Source organism: Ornithorhynchus anatinus, chromosome X5, assembly GCF_004115215.2.
Source record: "Ornithorhynchus anatinus isolate Pmale09 chromosome X5, mOrnAna1.pri.v4, whole genome shotgun sequence".
NCBI classification, from domain to species: Eukaryota; Metazoa; Chordata; class Mammalia; order Monotremata; family Ornithorhynchidae; genus Ornithorhynchus; species Ornithorhynchus anatinus.
Window position 1 is genome coordinate 65,105,071 of NC_041753.1, and position 18,895 is coordinate 65,123,965.

The window sequence follows — 18,895 nt, forward strand, 5'->3', positions numbered from 1 at the left end:
GACCCTGAGTTCTGAGCCCGGTTCAGCTGCTGTCCTGCTGTGCGATCTTGGGCAAATTCAATAGTATTTATTGAGCGCTTACTATGTGCAGAGCACTGTACTAAGCGCTTGGGATGAACAAGTCGGCAACAGATAGAGACAGTCCCTGCCGTTTGACGGGCTTACAGTCTAATCGGAGGAGACGGACAGACAAGAACAATGGCAATAAACAGCGTCAAGGGGAAGAACATCTCGTAAAAACAATGGCAACTAAATAGAATCAAGGCGATGTACAATTCATTAACAAAATAAATAGGGTAACGAAAATATATACAGTTGAGCGGACGAGTACAGTGCTGTGGGGATGGGAAGGGAGAGGTGGAGGAGCAGAGGGAAAAGGGGAAAATGAGGCTTTAGCTGCGGAGAGGTAAAGGGGGGATGGCAGAGGGAGTAGAGGGGGAAGAGGAGCTCAGTCTGGGAAGGCCTCTTGGAGGAGGTGATTTTTAAGTAGGGTTTTGAAGAGGGAAAGAGAATCAGTTTGGCGGAGGTGAGGAGGGAGGGCGTTCCAGAACCGCAGGAGGACGTGACCCAGGGGTCGACGGCGGGATAGGCGAGACCTAGGGATGGTGAGGAGGTGGGCGGCGGAGGAGCGGAGCGTGCGGGGTGGGTGGTAGAAAGAGAGAAGGGAGGAGAGGTAGGAAGGGGCAAGGTGATGGAGAGCCTTGAAGCCTAGAGTGAGGAGTTTTTGTTTGGAGCGGAGGTCGATAGGCAACCACTGGAGTTGTTTAAGAAGGGGAGTGACATGCCCAGATCGTTTCTGCAGGAAGATGAGCCGGGCAGCGGAGTGAAGAATAGACCGGAGCGGGGCAAGAGAGGAGGAAGGGAGGTCAGAGAGAAGGCTGACACAGTAGTCTAGCCGGGATATAACGAGAGCCCGTAATAGTAAGGTAGCCGTTTGGGTGGAGAGGAAAGGACGGATCTTGGCAATATTGTAAAGGTGAAACCGGCAGGTCTTGGTAACGGATAGGATGTGTGGGGTGAACGAGAGGGACGAGTCAAGGATGACACCGAGACTGCGGGCCTGAGAGACGGGAAGGATGGTCGTGCCATCCACGGTGATAGAGAAGTCTGGGAGAGGACCGGGTTTGGGAGGGAAGATGAGGAGCTCAGTCTTGCTCATGTTGAGTTTTAGGTGGCGGGCCGACATCCAGGTGGAGACGTCCCGGAGGCAGGAGGAGATGCGAGCCTGAAGGGAGGGGGAGAGGACGGGGCGGAGATGTAGATCTGCGTGTCATCTGCGTAGAGATGGTAGTCAAAGCCGTGAGAGCGGATGAGTTCACCGAGGGAGTGAGTGTAAATGGAGAACAGAAGAGGGCCAAGAACTGACCCTTGAGGAACTCCAACAGTTAAAGGATGGGAGGAGGAGGAGGCTCCAGCGAAGGAGACCGAGAATGACCGGCCAGAGAGGTAAGAGGAGAACCAGGAGAGGACAGAGTCCGTGAAGCCAAGGTGAGATAAGGTATGGAGGAGGAGGGGATGGTCGACAGTGTCAAAGGCAGCAGAGAGGTCAAGGAGGATTAGAATGGAGTAGGAGCCATTGGATTTGGCAAGAAGGAGGTCATGGGTGACCTTAGAGAGAGCAGTCTCGGTAGAGTGGAGGGGACGGAAGCCAGATTGGAGGGGGTCTAGGAGAGAATGGGAGTTAAGGAATTCTAAGCAGCGATTGTAGACGACTCGTTCTAGGATTTTGGAAAGGAAGGGTAGTAGGGAGATAGGGCGATAACTTTACTTCTCTAAGCCTCAGTTTCCTCATCTGTAAAATGGGGATTCAATAGCCACTCTCCGTCCCACTTAGAAGTGAGCCCCGGGTGGGACAGGGACTGGGTCTGATGTGACAATATTATATCAACCCCAGTGCTTAGTATAGTTCTTGGCCCAAAGTTAGCAATTAGAAGATCTTCTATTTTTATTACAATTGATTTTGGTTTAATCATACCAATTTACAAAGTACATCAATTTCACTCAGAGATTTTCTTTATGGGAATGGAAAAGTAGGAGAGTAACCTCAAAAACACCCAGTTTTCCTAAAAAGTGGGGGACGAGCACATTTAATGCTCCTGTCCAATCCCGCATGCAATCATGCAAGCTATCTCTTCCAACACCACAGTAGAGTGTTCTGGTCAAAAGGCATAGTGAAAACACACATTTTGGAAGAATAGGGTGGAGCTTTAAGAAACCTTCAAAAGCCCCATTTATTTTTACTAGCTTTTAGAAAGTCTGAAGCTGCAATCAAACAAAAAGAAGGAGATTAAGGAAATCACTGGGGGGCAGCATGACCCAGTAGAAAGAGTCAGAAGATCCTGGTTTGAGCCCCAGCTCTGCCCCAGACTTGCTTTGTTCTTGCTTTGATCTTGAGCAAGTTACCTAACCTCTCTGGGTCCCAGTTTCCTCATCTTTAAAATGGAGATAACCTGTCTTCTATTGTGAGCTCACTGAAAATCAAGGGACTGACCTTCAGGACATATTGACTTAGGACCCTACCACTTAAGCACTTCTTCACCTATCTATCTAATTTTCCTTTCTCTTCTTCTATCTGTAATTTATTTTAGTGTCTGTCTCTCCCACTAGATTGTCAGCTTCTTGAAGTTGCTATTGTACTCTCCCAAGAGCTTAGTACTGTGTCAGACCCAAGCCAGGCAGTCTCTAGAGTTTTGAAAGTGTGGAAGAAGCCCCTCCCTTCCCCATCAATCCTCCACCACATCTATCAAACATGGCCACTTGGAACAGGCAGTACATACAGGAGTAAAGACTGCAGCAGCCATGGAGTTTGCTTGCACTCCAGTTTCCCTCCAGGCCCAGGGTCTTTGTTCGAGGGGTTTCAGGCCAGGAGGGGACCCTCATTAGTCCAACTTGCCTAGGAAGCTGGAACATAGATATCCCAGAAACCCTGGGGGCAAATGCTGTCATCTAACATGAGAAGCAGTGTGGCCTAGTAATAATAATGTTGGTATTTGTTAAGCGCTTACTATGTGCAGAGCACTGTTCTAAGCGTTGCGGTAGATACAGGGTAATCAGGTTGTCCCACATAAGGCTCACAGTTAATCCCCACTTTACAGATGCGGTAACTGAGGCACCGAGAAGTTGTGACTTGCCCACAGTCACACAGCTGACAAGTGGCAGAGCAGGGATTCGAACCCACGACCTCTGACTCCCAAGCCCAAGCTCTTTCCACTGAGCCACACTGCTTCTCTGAAAGGGTACAAGCCTGGGATCTGATCCAGGCTCTGCCACTAGCTTCCTGTGTGACCTGGGGCAAGTCACTTCACTTCTCCTTGCCCCAGTTTCCTCACTGTGGGTGGAGAGACTAGTAAGGGAGGATGAGGTGAAGGTGCCGGAAATGGAAGCAAGAAAGGCAGGGAGAGGAGAGACGGGGGAAGGGAAGAGTTGGGCGTGGGGAAGGACTTTCCATAACTGGAAAGAGGTTGTGCATAATATGGTATGTGCCCAAGTCCCTGAGCCACTCTGCCTCCCTGATTCCCAGGAAATAAAATCAAGGCAGAAGAAAAACAGAGGACTAATGATAATAAGTAGACAATAAGTAGAAAGGGGATGAATCGGCTCCGCCTCTTTTTCATTCATTCATTCATTCATTCAATAGTATTTATTGAGCGCTTACTATGTGCAGAGCACTGTACTAAGCGCTTGGGATGAACAAGTCGGCAACAGATAGAGACAGTCCCTGCCGTTTGACGGGCTTACAGTCTAATCGGGGGAGACGGACAGACAAGAACAATGGCACTAAACAGCGTCAAGGGGAAGAACATCTCGTAAAAACAATGGCAACTAAATAGAATCAAGGCGATGTACAATTCATTAACAAAATAAATAGGGTAACGAAAATATATACAGTTGAGCGGATGAGTATAGTGCTGTGGGGATGGGAAGGGAGAGGTGGAGGAGCAGAGGGAAAAGGGGAAAATGAGGCTTTAGCTGCGGAGAGGTAAAGGGGGGATGGCAGAGGGAGTAGAGGGGGAAGAGGAGCTCAGTCTGGGAAGGCCTCTTGGAGGAGGTGATTTTTAAGTAAGGTTTTGAAGAGGGAAAGAGAATCAGTTTGGCGGAGGTGAGGAGGGAGGGCGTTCCAGGACCGCGGGAGGACGTGACCCAGGGGTCGACGGCGGGATAGGCGAGACCGAGGGACGGCGAGGAGGTGGGCGGCAGAGGAGTGGAGCGTGCGGGGTGGGCGGTAGAAAGAGAGAAGGGAGGAGAGGTAGGAAGGGGCAAGGTGATGGAGAGCCTTGAAGCCTAGAGTGAGGAGTTTTTGTTTGGAGCGGAGGTCGATAGGCAACCACTGGAGTTGTTTAAGAAGGGGAGTGACATGCCCAGATCGTTTCTGCAGGAAGATGAGCCGGGCAGCGGAGTGAAGAATAGACCGGAGCGGGGCGAGAGAGGAGGAAGGAAGGTCAGAGAGAAGGCTGACACAGTAGTCTAGCCGGGATATAACGAGAGCCCGTAATAGTAAGGTAGCCGTTTGGGTGGAGAGGAAAGGGCGGATCTTGGCGATATTGTAGAGGTGAAACCGGCAGGTCTTGGTAACAGATAGGATGTGTGGGGTGAACGAGAGGGACGAGTCAAGGATGACACCGAGATTGCGGGCCTGCGGGACGGGAAGGATGGTCGTGCCATCCACGGTGATGGAGAAGTCTGGGAGCGGACCGGGCTTGGGAGGGAAGATGAGGAGCTCAGTCTTGCTCATGTTGAGTTTTAGGTGGCGGGCCGACATCCAGGTGGAGACGTCCCGGAGGCAGGAGGAGATGCGAGCCTGAAGGGAGGGGGAGAGGACAGGGGCGGAGATGTAGATCTGCGTGTCATCTGCGTAGAGATGGTAGTCAAAGCCGTGAGAGTGGATGAGTTCACCGAGGGAGTGAGTGTAAATGGAGAACAGAAGAGGGCCAAGAACTGACCCTTGAGGAACTCCAACAGTTAAAGGATGGGAGGGGGAGGAGGCTCCAGCGTAGGAGACCGAGAATGATCGGCCAGAGAGGTAAGAGGAGAACCAGGAGAGGACAGAGTCCGTGAAGCCAAGGTGAGATAAGGTATGGAGGAGGAGGGGATGGTCGACAGTGTCAAAGGCAGCAGAGAGGTCAAGGAGGATCAGAATGGAGTAGGAGCCATTGGATTTGGCAAGAAGGAGGTCATGGGTGACCTTAGAGAGAGCAGTCTCGGTAGAGTGGAGGGGACGGAAGCCAGATTGGAGGGGGTCTAGGAGAGAATGGGAGTTAAGGAATTCTAGGCATCGATTGTAGACGACTCGTTCTAAGATTTTGGAAAGGAAGGGTAGTAGGGAGATAGGACGATAACTGGAGGGGGAAGTGGGGTCAAGAGCGGGTTTTTTTAGGATGGGGGAGACGTGGGCATGTTTGAAGGCAGAGGGGAAGGAGCCCTTGGAGATTGAGTGGTTAAAAATAGAAGTTAAGGAAGGGAGGCAGCGTAGTATTTATTGAGCGCTTACTATGTGCAGAGCACTGTACTAAGCGCTTGGAATGAACAAGTCGGCAACAGATAGAGAGAGTCCCTGCCATTTGACGGGCTTACAGTCTAATCGGGGGAGACAGACAGACAAGAACAATGGCAATAAATAGAGTCAAGGGGAAGAACATCTCGTAAAAACAATGGCAACTAAAGGGAATCAAGGCGATGTACATTTCATTAACAAAATAAATAGGGTAATGAAAATACATACAGTTGAGCAGATGAGTACAGTGCTGAGGGGATGGGAAGGTAGAGGGGGAGGAGCAGAGGGAAATGGGGGGAAAAGAGGGTTAAGCTGCGGAGAGGTGAAGGGGGCGGCGGTAGAGGGAGTAGAGGGAGAAGGGGAGCTCAGTCTGGGAAGGCCTCTTGGAGGAGGTGAGTTTTAAGTAGGGTTTTGAAGAGGGGAAGAGAATTAGTTTGGCGGAGGTGAGGAGGGAGGGCATTCCAGGACCGCGGGAGGACGTGGCCCAGGGGTCAACAGCGGGTTAGGTGAGACCGAGGGACGGTGAGGAGGTGGGCGGCAGAGGAGCGGAGCGTGCGGGGTGGGCAGTAGAAAGAGAGAAGGGAGGAGAGGTAGGAAGGGGCAAGGTGATGTAGAGCCTTGAAGCCTAAATACCAACATTATTATTATTATTAGAGTGAGGAGTTTTTGTTTGGAGCGGAGGTCGATAGGCAACCACTGGAGGTGTTTAAAAAGGGGAGTGACATGCCCAGATCGTTTTTGCAGGAAGATGAGCCGGGCAGCGGAGTGAAGAATAGACCGGAGCGGGGCGAGAGAGGAGGAAGGGAGATCAGAGAGAAGGCTGACACAGTAGTCTAGCCGGGATATAACGAGAGCCCATAGCAGTAAGGTAGCCGTTTGGGTGGAGAGGAAAGGGTGGAACTTGGCGATATTGTAAAGGTGAAACCGGCAGGTCTTGGTAACGGATAGGATGTGTGGGGTGAACAAGAAAGACGAGTCAAGGATGACACCGAGATCTACTGTGTGACCTTGGGCAAGTCACTTCACTTCTCTGGGCCTCACTTCCCTCATCTCTAAAATGGGGATTAAGACTGTGAGCCCCAGGTGGGACAGGGACAGTGTCGATCCTGATTAGTTTGTATAATGTAGCCTGTATTAGCTGTATGGGAAGCAGCATGGCTCAGTGAAAAGAGCCTGGGCTTCGGAGTCAGAGGTCATGGGTTCGATTCCCGGCTCTGCCACTTGTCAGCTGTGTGAGTGTGGGCAAGTCACTTAACTTCTCTGGGCCTCAGTTACCTCATCTGTAAAATGGGGATTAACTGTGAGCCTCACGTGGGACAACCTGATTACCCTGTATCTACCCCAGTGCTTAGAACTGTGCTCTGCACATAGTAAGCGCTTAACAAATACCAACATTATTATTATTATTATTATCATCTATCCCAGTGCTTATTACAGCCCCTGGCACAGAGTAAGTGCTTAACAAATACTTTTAAACAAAAAAAACCCCTTATTTTAAGTCAAGACCACCTCCCTGCCTGCCAAAGAATCACAAACTATGTCTTCTACCTAGGGACTCTCTCCCCAGAGCCCAATTCTTCATCCCACCTGGGTGATAGGCTTGCAGAGAGAGAAATAACTACATTTTTTTATATATCCTCCTCTATCTTTTCTCATCAACTGTATCAGTAATTTTTGCTTTGCAACTCAATTTCCTATGCTCCCTAAATACTGCTGGCTGTCTGAAGTAATGTTAGTGGATCTTGGCTCACAGTTTGACAGAAGTCTATGCATACAATCCTTTATAATGTATAACATGCGGATTTCTTGGCTTCCAAAAATAGACTTATGAGGGCATGGTTCTTTAATAATACAGGAAACCATATAGAAAACTCTCCTACCAATGCACTTTAAGATGGAATTAATTTAATTATATAATTATGGGTGGGGAATGAGTTATACATGGTTAGCCAAGGAACAATTATGATAATACGGTTTACATGGAAATGGCCAGAGTGAACCATACTGAGACCACAAATATTAGATTGCTCATCATAGGTGGCTTACTGCAAGATGTTAATCATAGGCCAAGCAGTTACTCCATCCAACCTGAACTATGCTTAAAATCATACACTACTGTGCCTGCTAGATTAGGTGCCATTTCAAGACAGATCAGCCCCAGCTCATGGATGAATCTCTGGCTGAGATCTTCAAATTCCTCTTTAGGCCATTTGGGTATCCCTGTTCAGAGGTGGGTACACACATTTTGCCAGCGTTCAAACTCACTCGAACCTCCTCGGTTTAGTGCTCAAGTTTGCTTATTCTCAGCCAAGCCCAGTTTCCTGTTTCTAAGAAAAGTGGCCTGAAAGAATTCTATGAAAAGGCTCAAAAGACTTTTGGGGTCAAAGAGCTCTCACAAAAATCTTTTGGTGACTCAACTATAACTGAATCAGAAGAGTGCATGGGTTCCATTTCCCTTAAAGCACCCACGAGCTTGAAAGTTGAAGGGAAAACTTCTTGGAAAAAGGCACTTGGGGCTATCACCCTAAATTATTTCTGAAATAATTCAAGACTACAATTCATTCCAAATCATGACTGGGTAATAATAATAATTCTGGTAATGGTTAAGCACTAACTATGTGCCAAGAGCTGTTCTCAGCACTGGGGTAGATACAATACAATCAGTTCAGACATAGTCCCTGACCCACCCGGAGCTCATAGTCTACGGGGGAGGGAGAACTGGTATCTGATCCCCATTTTACAGAGGAGGAAATTGAGGCTCAGCAAAAGCTAAGTGACTTGCCCAAGGTCACCCAGCAAACATATGGTGGGGCTGGGATTAGAAGCCAGGCTTTTTCCCCTCCAAGTCACTGAAAATCAGCTGTTCCAAAGTCTACTTGTGATTGTCTCTCAGAAATGATTCATTTGGCCTTATTTATTTATCAGAAAAAAATCAATCGATCCCATTTACTGAGTGCCAACCATGGGCAGAGCACTGGGCTAAGAGCTTGAAAGAGTCCAGTTAAACTTCTTGAGGGCAGGGATCATGTCTACCAACTCTACTGTATTGTACTCCCTACATGCTTAGTACATTGCTCTGCCTACCATAAGTACTCAATGAATACGAAACATTTAGTACAGTGCTCTGCACACAGTAAGTGCCCAAGAAATACGAGCGATTGAATTTATTCATTGATTTGTTGATATAATAGAGATCAATGACACAGTCTCTGCCCTCAAGGAACTTACCACCTAATGGAGACAGACCCAAAACAATTCACCGATAGGAGACAGAAGAGAATCGAAAGATGGATAGATGTAAAAATGAGTGCTTAAATCACTGAGGATGTAAATTAACATGCGAGAAAAGGCTATGGTCAGCTGTAGGTTCAAAAGTGTTGAGGTGGAAGTTGGGAGGATGTGACCTTTGGAGAAGAAAATTAACTGGGGGAAATTCTCCTCTAAAAGGTGAGATTTCAGGAGGGCTTTGAAGATAGGGTAGATTTGAAGGATGAAGGGATTCCAGGCAGGAGGAAGGTTATGAGCAAGGGATCAGAGGTGGAAGAGTCCAGAACGAGGCTCGGTAAGAAGGTGAGCTTGAGAGAAATAAAAGAACTAGAGCTGGGGAGTAGTGGGAGAAGCGAGCAAAGAACTCAAAAAGAGGGAGCCGATGGAGTACCTCAAAGCCATTAGACAGGAGTTTCTGTCTAATGTGAAAAGGAATGGGTAATTATTGGAACTTTCTGAGAAATGGATTGATGCTAAATGATGTTTTAACCTTGACTGTCCCACTAGCTCCTCAAACTCAACATGTCTAAAATGGAACTCTTCAGCGTTCCACCCTAACCCACTCTTCGTCCTAACTTTCCCATCTTCATCAATAACAGCACCATCCTTCCTGTCCCAGAAATGCACAATCCAGATGCCCACAACTCATTGCCATCTTTCAACTCTTGCAATCTACTGCCAAATCCTACCAATTTTACCTAAACAACATCTCCCGCCCCTTCCTCTGCACCCAAACAATCACATTCCTGGTCTAAACTCGGGTAATATCGAGGCTAGACCACAGCATCAGCTCCTCACTGGTCTTCCTGCCTCTAGCCTCTCTCCCCATCCAGTCTATATTGTCCAGTATTTCACAGATCATCTTCTTGAAGCATAGCTCAGCACCCATCTCTCCACTCTTCAAAACCCTCCACTGGCTCCCCATGTCCTTCTCCATCAAGGAAAACCATCTAACCATCTCACGACCAATAAGGCTTTTCACCAACTCTCCTCCTCTTATGTATTGGCTCTCTTCAATGATTGCTCCCAAGAAATCCTGACTGTTCCTCACTCTGGAATCTCTCACTTCCTTCCCTTGGCCTGGAACTCCTCTCCCTCCGAAAATCTGTCTGACCACAGTTCTCCCCCATAGTCCAAACCTCCTAAAATCCCAGCTCCTCATACAAAACTTCCCAGCTTAATCCTCAACTGCTCAAATTTTACAAACCCACTTGCCATTCCTAGCACCTACATATTCATTCACACCCATCCTCAACACTTTTGTATATTTGTTTATTTAATTTTACATTCAATTATTTGTTTTCATTAAACTAGCTGTAAACCATCTTGTCTGTCTCTCCTGTAAGGGGTAAGCGCCTTGTGGTCAGGGAATCAATCAATCGATCAATGTTATTTACTAAGCACTTACTGTGTGCATAACATTGTGCTAAGTGTTTCAGAAAGTACAACAGAGCTGGTACATGTGATCCCCACCCACAAGGAGTTTACAGTCGGCAGGGGGAGACCATCATTAAAATAAATTAAGGATAAGGGAAATTTTTACATAAATGCTGTGTGGCTGGGGAGACTATCAAAGTGCTTTAGGGAATGCATCACTTCTCTTTTGTACTTTCACAAGTGTTTTTCTACAGTGCATTGAGGCCATCACTAGTCTTCCTACTACTACTACTTGAATTAGCCAGGATACGACAAGCATCTGGTCCAAGGAGGTGACCTCTTGAGAGGAGAAAAAGGAGAAGAGTTGGGAAATGTGAAGGAAAAGCCAGCAGTTTTCACTATTAAAATTGCTTTCAATTTAAGGAATTTAAGAGAACTGTAAACTGAATGGATGAGTTACTTTATTGGTTACAATTCTACCATTCACAAAGCTAATCTGGAACGAATGCCTCTAGTACAAATTACCCCTCAGCTGCTCCAAACAGGATTTCAGGGGGTGAAAGCTGAATGAGAGAATTCTGCTCTCTCCTCTCCTTCACCCCACACTACTTCCACGAGGCAGTAGCTAAAAAAGGCCATCTGGAACCCCTTTGAACATTGACAGTCTCTTAGAGAAATGATGTCACCCAGTGTTTATCTCTGTTTGGGGTATATCTGCATACATCCAGTAATGGGAAATCTAACTTTGGGTGTAAAGCAATTTGAAGAGATTTGTTTCTTGAAATGAAAAATTCCCAGCAGAGAAAACCATATGAAAATAAACAGCTGGGAGGGCCATAGAACATCTGGTACATGGTTTAGAAAAGCCACTTTGCTTGCTTCTGTCTTGAGAAGGACAACTGCAGGCCATGTCTCTTCAGAAAAAATGAATTGATCGGAATAGTTAAGACAAAGGCTGCTCTTACTTAGCCAGTGAATTGATTACTTCCAACCCCCAAGGTACCCATTGGTCTTCCTTTTGTGTCATTTCAGACCAAAATGCAAATCTGCGGGGGGGGGATTTGTACCTTAATTTATCTGAGTGAGTGGGGGAGGGGTGTAGGTGTGACCAAAGAAAGCTACTGATGCTCTCTCTCTCCTCCTCTGTTTCTCTCTCTGTAGGTGAAGGTTCCTGCAGAATACATCAGCAGGTTAAAAGGAATCATCCAATGAGCTAGTGATGGATAGCTAGCAGAATAAAGCCAACCAGAACTTGTCTGCCCATTTGCTTTCCTGGAAACTGGAATCTTTCTAATTCCCCTCCCTGTTTTCAAGCTTCACATGCTAATGTTATTGCTGGTAGGTCTACAAATGAGAGGCTTCACTCTAAGCTGCTGGCTTCCAGCAGCCTTTCAAACTTGGTCTCCATGGAAAAATGTATGTCAGATGGAGGGGAATAGAGTGAGGGATTTAACAGCCTTTCCTTTATTTTCACTCATTTGACCCAAGTTCCTACCCATCAGGGGCCTGGCTGTCAAGACTGAGCAGGAAACAAAAAAATTCACTTTCATCCTGCTGCTTTCTTTCTGGACACCAGTTTAGAGAAGCTGAAATGGTGGGCTTGAGCTCTACTCCCAGCAACACCACTGAATCATTATGTACTCTTTGATGAGTTACTGAACCTGTCTAGATCTCAGTTATAAAATAAGCATAATAATTCCGTTTCGTTCAGCAGAGTGTTGTCTTGTCCCTTGAGAATTAAACAACGTTACCTCCTTACCTCCTTTTCTCAAGCTTCCCGTCCACAACCACAGCCTGTACAACCTATCATAGTCATCTTTTTCCATTCCCCAAGTTCTCCTGGGTTTGGGCAAGCTGCTTGCGATCCTGCAAACAAAGAAGAGACAGGAAGAGATGTGATGGGGCTGGGGGAGGTGGAGGGCTGGGAGAGAAAATCCTGAGTCAGGGAATGAAGAAGGTGGCAAGTGAAGAAGGAAGAGGGAAAAAGGGGGAAGAAGGAAATATCCATCGATGCTCTCCCAGTTTTGCAGAGCTGGGATGAGAGCCCAGGTGCTCTGACTCCCAGGCCCTGGATCTTTCCTCGAGGGCATGCTGCTTAGAGAGGGAGAAGAAGGAATTGGACACAGTTGATTCCAATATTAAGCATCTTCCTGCTTTCCTGGGATTTCCCGGGAAGGGCTCTTGGAATGTTTTTTTCAGTGAATAGAAATAGCAGGTATACTCTTTTTCTGTGTTTCTTCACCCCCAAAATCCTTTTAGGCCCTCGAAGGGTTCCCCCCACACCTCCCCCCCCCCCCCCCGCAGCAAGACCCAGCTTTGAAAAGCCATTCTATTGTGTGTCTTTGAATGTTCCAAGTTGTAAGGTCTGAAAGTTACTACTGTTTCTTCGACAATGAACCAATCACAGGGCAAGGGGTTAGCTTTTTAGGCAATCACTAGTTAGACACCCAGGGCCTTGGAAAATCACTGGTTTCACCTTTCCTCAAGGTAGAAGGACTGACCTGGTCTTTCTGCTTTCTGTTTCAGCAATGTCTTAATTGAAAAATGGCAAAAAGGTGCTATCACGCAAGGTTTCCAGTGTTACATCTGTTTCTAATGTACAGTATATAATTTAATGAGGAGACACTTCAGTGGTGGACCCAGTGCAAATCTCAGTTGTTAAAAGTGTCTGGAGCAAGACACCTTTAAATAGTCGGCACTTTTTTGGTACATTAATTTTCTCACACTCAGAAGCCGAAAATGTAATAGTAGCTGTCACTTGGTGTAAAGCTCTGTTTACTTTTAAAAGCTATTTACATCTCAAATGTCTTGTTCAAACTGATTAACTATAGTGGGATTTAAAACTTTTATAAAACCTATTTATTACAGTTAATGCTTTTCTCCTTCCCCCCTCAGACTGGAGGTTGGGAAATCTATCTAATCAGCATTAAAAAAAAGGTTTTAGCAAGGCAGATGGAGATAAAGATAATCCAACAGAACCCAGACATAATAGAAATTGAAAATGTAAAACCTGAAATTACTGTAAAGCAGGTACAATATCATTTGAATATCACCGGGGGCAGGGCATGTGTCTGTTGTTTTATTGTAGTCTCTCAAGCACTTAGAACAGTGCTTTGCACTTGGTAAGCATTCAATAAATATGATTCAATGAATGAATGAATGAATGAATATCAGAATCTTTTCCCTTCACGGACATGAGACCTAGTGCCAGAGTCCTAAACCACCGTGGCATTGCCTCAACCTTTACAAAGCCAATATCCTCATCTAGAATTCATCTTGGTTAGCAATGGGCTGGCTAACCTCCAAACACTTACAATGTGGTAATCCCACTAAAGGCTCATCTGACAAGTATGCCAGAGATACAGAGACAGCCATGAATCTGACAACCTCAGATTTTCCCAGGAGGGTGAAACTGAATCTCTTCCTATGGAAATCAAGAGAGAAACTTCTTTTAAAAGCATTGGTCATGCCGGATTAGCCACTGTTGATCTCTGGCACTGACTAGTCTCGATGAGTCCACTCCTCATTCCAAACCTCAGGGAATCAATCAATCAGTCAATCAATCAATGGAATTTGTTGAGTGCTTACTGAGTGCAGAGCACTGTACTAAGATGTTGGGAGAGTATGCTATAACAGAGTTGGTAAACATCATCCCTGCCCATAATGAACTTACAGCCTACAGGGGAATTTTTGTGGTATTTGTTAAGCACTTACTTTGTGCCAAGCTCTGTTGTAAGTCTGGGGTAGATAAAAGATATTCAGGTCAGTCATGGTCTCAGATAGGCCTCAGAGTCAAAGTAGGAAGGTGAACGGTAATTGAATCCTAATTTTACATGTGAGAAAACTGAGGCATGGAGAGGTTAAGTCAGCCACTCAGTCAATCATGTTTATTAAGCACTTACTGTGTGCAGAGCACTCTATTAAGTGCTTGGGAGAGTACATTATAATAATATAACAGACACATTCCCTACTCACAACCAGCTTACGGTCTAGAGGGAAAGACAAACATTAATATAAGTAAATAAATTTACAAATATGTATGTAAATGCTGTGTCTGCAGGGGGAAGAATAATGGGAGCAAGTCAAGGTGGTGCAAAAAGGGGTGGTGGAAAAAGAAAGGAGGCTTAGTCAGGGAAGGCCTATTGGAGGAAATGTACCCTTCAATAAGGTTTTGAAGGTGGGGAGAGTAATTTTCTGACGGCTATGAAGGGGGAGAGCATTCCAGGCCAGAGGCAGGACATGGGTGAGAGGGCAGTGGAGAGATGGAAGAGATAAAGGTGCAGTGAGAAGGTTGGCATTAGAGGAGCAAAGTTAGTGGTCTGGGTTGTAGTAGAAGAGTAGCCAGAAGAGGTTGGAGGTGAGAAGGTGACTGAGTGCTTGGAAGTCAGTGGTGAGGAGTTTCTATTTGATGCGGAGGTGGATGGGCAACCACTGGAGGTTTGTGAGGAGTGGAGAAATGTGCCCTGAACATTCAATGGATGGCATTTATTGTATTTATTTATTGTATTGTATGTATTGTATTTATGTATTTATTCTATGTATTTACTGTATTGTACTTACACAGTAAGTGCAAAGCACTTTACTAAGTGCTTGGGAGAGTAAAATGCAACAGAGTTGGTAGACACATTCCCTGCCCACAATGAACAAGAATAATAATACTGAGAGTATTTCTCCCCCATTTCAAAGCCTGATTGAAAGCACATCTCCTCCAAGAGGCCTTCCCTGACTAAACCCTCTTTTCCTTTTCTTCAACTCTCTTCTGCGTCATATTGACTTGCTCCCTTTATTCATCCCCCTCGACCCAGCCCCACAGCACTTACGTACATATCCATAAACTGTTTATATTAATGTCCATCTCCCCTCTAGACTATAAGCTTGTTGTGGGCAGGGAATGTGTCTGTTATGTTGTTATGCTGTACTCTCCCAAGGGCTTGGTAGAGTGCTCTGCACACAGTAAACCCTCAGTAAATACGATTGACTGACTGATTATATGGCTTAAGGTGCTGGGAATTTAATCAGGGAAAGCTCTTTGGAGGAGGTGGGAGTTTAGGCTGGCTTTGAATGTGGGCAGAGCAGGGGGTGTGCTGGATGGACAGTGGGGAGGGAATTCATTCATTCATTCAATCGTATTTATTGAGCACTTACTGTGTGCAGAGCACTGTACTAAGCTCTTGGGAAACTACAATACAGTAATAAACAGTGACATTCCCCACCCACAATGAGTTTACAGACCAGAGGTACCGTTCCATGCTAGGGGATCAGCGTGAGCCAGGGATGGATTGTCTCTATCTGTTGCCGAATTGCATATTCCAAGTGCTTAGTAGAGTGCTCTGCACATAGTAAGCGCTCAATAAAACTATTGAATGAATGAATGAATAAGGAGACGGGTGAGTCAGGAATGAGAAACAAGTAGAAGGTTGATTTGGGAGGAAAGAAGAGAATGGATTGAAGAATAACAGGCGAACAAGGAAACAGGATGGCCTTGTGGCCTAGTGGATAAAGCATGGGCCTGGGAGCCAGAAGGACCAGGGCTCTAATCCCAACTCCAACACTGGTCTCTTGTGTGACCTTGGGCAAGTCATTTCACTTTTCCGTGCCTCAGTTCCCTCAGCTGTAAAATGGGGATTAAGAATGTGAGCCCCATGTGGGACATGGACTGTGTCCAACCCAATTAGCTTGTATAAGCACTTTAAAAAAATCCCACTAAAAATAGAAAAAAAAGGGGACAGAGAGCTAAGGTGTGAGTTGGGGAAGAGCTATAGCTGCTCTTGAAGAGGTTTGAATTGATGAGAGATAGGGGAAACAAGTGGAGGGTTTTGAGGAGAGGAAAGATGAGGGTCCAGGGACATAAAACTACTTGCCTGAGGGAGTCACCAAAGTACCTCTAAGCATTATTCATTTATCTTATCACCCTCATCTTGGTTTGTTGACTCTTACTCAAGGCTGCTCTTGATTCACTGTTATCAGGCTTTGTGTCCGTCTAGACCCACTTAGATTGTGAGTTCTCAGTGGAAGGAGTGGGGGGGAGAAGGAGAGGAAGGGCTGTGTCTGATGCAGTTATGCTCTACCTTCCCTAATGTTCAGCACAATGATCAGCTCTTAGTACGCAGCTTATAAACATCATAACCGACCAGCCAACCGATCCCATAGTAAACACTCCTGGCTCAAAGCTGGTTCAAGGCCCTATCTATTATTTAGGCTAAGAATTTGGAAAGGGGAAACTAGGACAGGAAGCTCCCACCTACTGCTGTGAATTTGTCCTTAGTCAGGAATGGAACTGATGTGGGAAAATCCTAACCGTGACATGTTAGTGATCCAAAAAGAGCCAGGTTTAGCCTGACTTGACTGGGAGTTGGATTGGGGGTGCAGGGAAGGGGAGAGGGGTTGGTAATACAAACAGGCCTTACTCAGTTGGACGTGCAGTCCTTGGGAGTTGCAGACACACTGGTCATCTTTGATCTAGGAAATAAGCCAGACACTCAAACATGGCCATGGACAAACTTAAGGCATTCACTTCAGCACCTGAAAAGAAATTATTCAGATACAAAGGAATTACCATGTGAATAGTGTTTCTGAACAACTTCTGCATAGACTGCCTTGCATTTTTATCAAGACAGCAAACATAAACCAGCGTGAGAAAGCAGGTGCTTTCCACCACCCTATCTTTTGAACATCCATCTTTCTCAACAGTTAGCCTGTGTGTGCTAATGGCCAAAGTACAGAAACGTTTTGATTTGGATCCAATCTCTTCACCCAGTTGCATTTTTCTTTTTCAGTGCTGAGCTTTTGATCCAGATTGCCTCATTGTGTAGCAGAACATCATTTAAAACAGAAGGGGAAGGGGGAGGGTAGGGAGTATGGGAGAAGAAGAAGGTAGAAGACAGGAAGAATCATGAGTTGCAGAAGTCTAAAAGAGACATGAGTGTAGAGGGCCTTTGAAGAGGATCAATCATTTAATCATATTTTGGGGGCGCTTAGTGTGTGCAGGGCCCTGAACTAAGTGCTTGGGACAGTACGATATAGCAGAGATGGTGTTCATTCGAGCTCCTCTGATCCCACCTATAGAGTCCAAGCCATTGATTACTAACCATCCCCATATTAAAATTACCGGGTACTGAGTTGACACACATTATGAGACTTCTTTGTACTGCGATTTCCCAACACGATGATGATGATAAGAATGGTAGATTGCCGTTGTTTTCAGCGGAAAATTTGAAGTGCTGTGCCTCTACAGGGCTCTTCAGAAAACTGCTATTCATTCAGCAGCCTTTTGTCACTGAAATAAAACAGAGGTCTGGTGTGGTGGCAGCAGAGATGTTAATTCACAAAGCAGCAAGAGAGAGTAAGCTGCTAAGTGGCCCAGCGGCTTAATGAACCACTACAGTGTTTCACCCTGGGAGGCGTGTGAGTTGGATCCTGGCATTGGTCACGAGAAAAAATCGATTTCCAGATCTCAGCTTAGTCCCCCGTGGCCAGTGTTCTCATCCTAGACCCCCTCAGACTCTATCCCAGTTTCCTGCTCAGAGAGAGGCAGGACTCTGGAAGAGTGGAGGGGTGGTAGAGGGGTTTGCCCACCCCGTAGCTGAAGTGGATTGGCAGATGGACGGAGAGAAATGGGCACAGCACCTGACTCCATTTGATCTTTGCCACGGCTGGCTTGTCATTTCCACAAGCATGAAAATCCACTAGGCACTTTAAAGAGGCCAAAAGGCAATAAACAAGGCTTTTTTAAGATTTGATATCTGCATCCCCGCTGAACTAAGCAGGCTTAGCATTAATTTATTCCAAAAAATCTAACTTGTGTGACAGGGCCTGCCCTCGAAGGAAGACCATGAGACTAAAGGCTTAAGATTGTCATAAGAATGGATTAGCTTGGTAAAAGAAGAGTGGTTTTGCCATACTATTTATCAAAAGTGGATTCTGGCCCACTTTTATTACAATATTTTTGTTATCCTTGCTCACGAAAAAACGGCCCTGGATAACACTTGTAATTTTAACAGTTTTTCACAAAAGAAAAGCCCCTCCAAATGTGCCTTTGGAGTGAATTCAGATTTTCCAGAGGGCTTTATTAAGCCTGTTGCCTGGAAAGGAATGTTCTCTTTATGACAAAGAGAACTAGACTAGCTTGGTCCTTCAGGGAACAAACTTAAGCAAATGAAGAATAACTAAAAGAAGTAAAGAAATAAAATGTTGAACTCAAAAGACAATGAGAAAAAAGAAAACCACCTAGGAAACTACATTCAGTATATAAGGGAGTTCAGGGGGAAAAAAAAGGATGAGAACCAACTGTGAAAGAAAATGGATGGTGTAAACTTCAGTTCTTAGAATTCAGAAAAGAAGCTAAGGAATGGGAGAAAAATGCAGTTTCCTGAAATGCAAGTGGGACCAGGAGGAAAGGAAAATACCAAAGACCAAAAAAATAAAGAAAATTGTGAAAAGTTAAGAGCTTGAAAAAGAATAAAACTGTCAAAAAGTAAATAGAAGTGAAAAATAGGAAATAAAGGGAAACCAGATGTTTAGAAAAGATGGAAAGAAAAATCACAACAAAATGACAGATGAGGGGAAAAAATGAAAAATAAGTAACCCACAGAGAGCTGATTTATTTTTCTATGATAATCTAAAAAGGGAACAGAAAGAGCATGCTCACAACATATTTAATTCATACATTTAACTTTTTAACTAGTGCCATATTAGAAGCATTATTATTAATGGTTTCAATCTGGGGAAGAAGTATAGAGCCATCAGTACCATCTTGGAAGC

General features: G+C 45.5%; 1 long non-coding RNA gene across 1 annotated transcript in view; it reads right to left on the reverse strand.

Annotated features, from left to right (window-relative positions):
• The window catches only part of LOC103170389, a 29,781-nt gene extending 12,376 nt beyond the window's left edge, over positions 1 to 17,405 (reverse strand). The window contains exons 1-3 of the long non-coding RNA XR_486140.2: positions 17,244 to 17,405; positions 16,543 to 16,657; positions 11,895 to 12,001 (exon numbers count right to left, since the gene is read on the reverse strand). This is a non-coding gene — a long non-coding RNA (uncharacterized LOC103170389). The remainder of the gene's footprint in view (positions 1 to 11,894; positions 12,002 to 16,542; positions 16,658 to 17,243) is intronic.
• Positions 17,406 to 18,895: the final 1,490 nt, after the last annotated feature.